Source organism: Bufo gargarizans, unplaced genomic scaffold (genome assembly GCF_014858855.1).
Source record: "Bufo gargarizans isolate SCDJY-AF-19 unplaced genomic scaffold, ASM1485885v1 original_scaffold_2117_pilon, whole genome shotgun sequence".
NCBI classification, from domain to species: Eukaryota; Metazoa; Chordata; class Amphibia; order Anura; family Bufonidae; genus Bufo; species Bufo gargarizans.
Window position 1 is genome coordinate 109507 of NW_025334651.1, and position 4751 is coordinate 114257.

Genomic DNA, 4751 nt, shown 5'->3' on the forward strand with positions numbered 1-4751 from the left:
AGCCTACAGGTAAGCAAACCCCATAAGACATTGTAGTGAGGGCCTACAGCTGAACAGACCGTATGAAACATTGTAGGTGAGGGTCTACAGCTGAGAAGACCACATGAAACATTGGAGGTGAGGCCTGAAGGTGAGCAAACCCCATAAAACATTGTAAAGAGAGCATACAGGTGATCAGACCATATGAAACATTGCAGGTAAAGGCCTACAGGTGAGCGAACCCCATTAAACATTGTAGTGAGAGCCTACAGCCGAGCAGACCGTATGAAACTTTGGAGGTGAAGGCCTACAGGTGAGCAAACCCCATAAAATATTGTACTGAGGGCCTACTGCTGAGCAGACCGTGTGAAACATTGGAGGTGAAGGCCTACAGGTAAGCGAACCCCAATAAAACATTGTAGTGAGGGCCTACAGCCGAGCAGACCTTATAAAACATTGTAGTGAGGGCCTACAGCTGAGCAGACCGTATGAAGCATTGGAGGTAAGGGAATGAAGGTGAGTAAACCCCATAAAACATTATAGTGAGGGCCTACAGGTGAGCTGACCGTATGAAACATTGTAGGTGAGGGACTGAAGGTAAACAAACTCCATAAAACATTGCATTAAGGGCCTACAGGTGAGAAGACCATATGCAACATTGGAGGTGAAGGCCTACAGGTGAGCGAACCCCTTAACAGTTGAGAAGACCATATGAAACATTGGAGTTGAGGCCTGAAGGTGAGAAAACCCCATAAAACATTGTAAAGAGAGCCTACAGGTTAGCAGACCATATGAAACATTGTAGAAAGGGCCTACAGCTGAGCACACCGTGAGAAACATTGGAGGTGAGGGCCTATTGCTGAGCAGACTATGAAACATTGGAGGTGAAGGCCTACAGGTGAGCGAACCCCATAAAACAATGTAGTGAGGGCCTACAGCTGAGCAGACCGTATGAAACATTGGAGGTGAGGGTCTAAAGGTGAGCAAACCCCATAAAACATTGTAGTGAGGGTCTACAGGTGAGAAAACCGTATGGAACATTGGAGATGATGGTCTGAAGGTGAGCGAACCCCATAAACCATTGTAGTGAGGGCCTACAGCTGAGCAGACCGTATGAAACATTGGAGGTGAGGGCGTGAAATTAAACAAACTCTATAAAACATTGCAGTAAGGGCCTACAGGTGAGCAGACCGTATGGAACTTTGGAGGTGAAGGCCTACAGGTGAGCGAACCCTGTAAAACATCGTAGTGAGGGCCTACAGCCGAGCAGACCGTATAAAACATTGGAGGTAAACGCCTACAGGTGAGCGAACCCCATAAAACATTGTAGTGAGGGCCTACAGCTGAGCAGACCGTATGAAACATTAGAGGTGAGTGCCTAAAGGTGAGCAAACCCCATAAAACATTGTAGTGAGGGCCTACAGCTGAGCAGACCGTATGGAACATTGGAGGTGAAGGCCTACAGGTGAGCGACCCCCATAAAACATTGTAGTGAGAGCCTACAGGTGAGCAAACCATATGAAACATTGTACTGAGGGCCTACAGCTGAGCAGACCTTATGAAATATTTGAGGTGAAGGCCTACAGGTGAGTGAACCCCATGAAACATTGTAGTGAGGGCCTACAGCTGAGCAGACCGAATAAAGCATTGGAGGTGACAGCCTACAGGTAAGCAAACCCCATAAGACATTGTAGTGAGGGCCTACAGCTGAACAGACCGTATGAAACATTGTAGGTGAGGGTCTACAGCTGAGAAGACCACATGAAACATTGGAGGTGAGGCCTGAAGGTGAGCAAACCCCATAAAACATTGTAAAGAGAGCATACAGGTGATCAGACCATATGAAACATTGGAGGTAAAGGCCTACAGGTGAGCGAACCCCATTAAACATTGTAGTGAGGGCCTACAGCCGAGCAGTACCGTATGAAACTTTGGAGGTGAAGGCCTACAGGTGAGCAAACCCCATAAAATATTGTACTGAGGGCCTACTGCTGAGCAGACCGTGTGAAACATTGGAGGTGAAGGCCTACAGGTAAGCGAACCCCAATAAAACATTGTAGTGAGGGCCTACAGCCGAGCAGACCTTATAAAACTTTGGAGGTGAAGGCCTACAGGTAAGCGAACCCTATAAAATATTGTTCTGAGGTCCTATAGCTGAGGAGACCATGTGAAACATTGTAGTGAGGGCCTACAGCTGAGCAGACCGTATGAAGCATTGGAGGTGAGGGAATGAAGGTGAGTAAACCCCATAAAACATTATAGTGAGGGCCTACAGGTGAGCTGACCGTATGAAACATTGGAGATGAGGGCCTGAAGGTGAGCAAACTCCATAAAACTGTAGTGTGGGCCTACAGCTGAGCAGACCTTATGAAGCATTGTAGGTGAGGGACTGAAGGTAAACAAACTCCATAAAACATTGCATTAAGGGCCTACAGGTGAGAAGACCATATGCAACATTGGAGGTGAAGGCCTACAGGTGAGCGAACCCCATAAAATATTGTAGTGAGGGCCTACAGCCGAGCAGACCGTATAAAACATTGGAGGTGAAGGCCTACAGGTGAGCGAAACCCATAAAACATTGTAGTGAGGGCCTACAGGTGAGCAGACCGTTTGGAGCATTGGAGATGAGGCCCTGAACGTAAGAGATCCCCATAAAACATTGCAGTGAGGGCCTACAGCTGAGCAGACGGTATAAAACTTTGGAGGTGAAGGCCTACAGGTGAGCAAACCCCATAAAACATTGTAGAGAGGGTCTACAGCTGAACAGACCGTATGAAACTGTGGAGGTGAGTGTCTACAGCTGAGGAGAATATATGAAACATTGGAGTTGAGGCCTGAAGGTGATCAAACCCCATAAAACATTGTAAAGAGAGCCTACAGGTGAGCAGACCATATGAAACATTGTAATGAGGGCCTACAGCTGAGCACACCGTGTGAGACATTGGAGGTGACGGCCTATATAGCTGAGCAGACTATGAAACATTGGAGGTGAAGGCCTACAGGTGAGCGAACCCCATAAAACATTGTAGTGAGGGCCTACAGCTGAGCAGACCGTATGAAACATTTGAGGTGAGGACCTAAAGGTGAGCAAACCCCCCCAAAAAATGTAGTTAGGGTCTACAGGTGAGAAGACCATTGGAGATGAGGGCCTGAAGGTGAGCGAACCCCATAAAACATTGTAGTGAGGGCCTACAGCTGAGCAGACCGTATGGAACTTTGGAGGTGAAGGCCTACAGGTGAGCGAACCACGTGAAACATCGTGGTGAGGGCCTACAGCCGAGCAGACCGTATAAAGCATTGGAGGTAAAGGCCTACAGGTGAGCGAACCCCATAAAACATTGTAGTGAGGGCCTATAGCTGAGCAGATCGTATGAAACATTGTAGTTGAGGGCCTAAAGGTGAGCAAACCCCATGAAACATTGTAGTGAGGGCCTACAGTTAAGCAGACCGTATGAAACATTGGAGATGACGGCCTGAAGGTGAGCAAACCCCATAAAACATTGTAGTGAGGGCCTACTGCTGAGCAGACCGTATGAAACATTGGAGGTGAGTGCCTAAAGGTGAGCAAACCCCATAAAACATTGTAGTGAGGGCCTACAGCTTTGCAGACCGTATGGAATATTGGAGGTGAAGGCATACAGGTGAGCGAACCCCGTAAAACATTGTAGTGAGGGCCTACAGGTGAGCAGACTGCATAAAACATTGGAGGTGAAGGCCTACAGGTAAGCGAAACCTATACAACATTGTAGTGAGGGCCTACAGGTGAGCAGACTGCATAAAACATTGGAGGTGAAGGCCTACAGGTAAGCGAAACCTATACAACATTGTAGTGAGGGCCTACAGGTGAGCAGACCGTATGGAGCATTGGAGATGAGGGCCTGAAGGTGAGAGAACCCCATAAAACATTGCAGTGAGGGCCTACAGCATAGCAGACGGTATAAAACATTGGAGGTGAAGGCCTACAGGTGAGCAAACCCCATAAAACATTGTAGTGAGGGCCTACAGCTGAACAGACCATATGAAACATTGGAGGTGAGTGTCTACAGCTGAGAAGAATATATGAAACATTGGAGTTGAGGCCTGAAGGTGAGCAAACCCCATAAAAAATTGTAAAGAGAGCCTACAGGTTAGCAGACCATATGAAACATTGTAGTGAGGGCCTACAGCTGAGCATACCGTGTGAAACATTGGAGGTGAGGGCCTGCAGCTGAGCAGACTATGAAACATTGTAGTTGAGGGCCTAAAGGTGAGCAAACCCCATGAAACATTGTAGTGAGGGCCTACAGTTGAGCAGACCGTATGGAACTTTAGAGGTGAAGGCCTATAGGTGAGCGAGCCACGTAAAACATCGTAGTGAGGGCCTACAGCCGAGCAGACCGTATAAAGATTGGAGGTAAAGGCCTCCAGGTGAGCGAACCCCATAAAACATTGTAGTGAGGCCCTATAGCTGAGCAGATCGTATGAAACATTGTAGGTGAGGGCCTAAAGGTGAGCAAACCCCATGAAACATTGTAGTGAGGGCCTACAGTTGAGCAGACCGTATGAAACATTGGAGATGACGGCCTGAAGGTGAGCAAACCCCATAAAACATTGTAGTGAGGGCCTACTGCTGAGCAGACCGTATGAAACATTGGAGGTGAGTGCCTAAAGGTGAGCAAACCCCATAAAACATTGTAGTGAGGGCCTACAGCTTTGCAGACCGTATGGAATATTGGAGGTGAAGGCATACAGGTGAGCGAACCCCGTAAAACATTGTAGTGAGGGCCTACAGG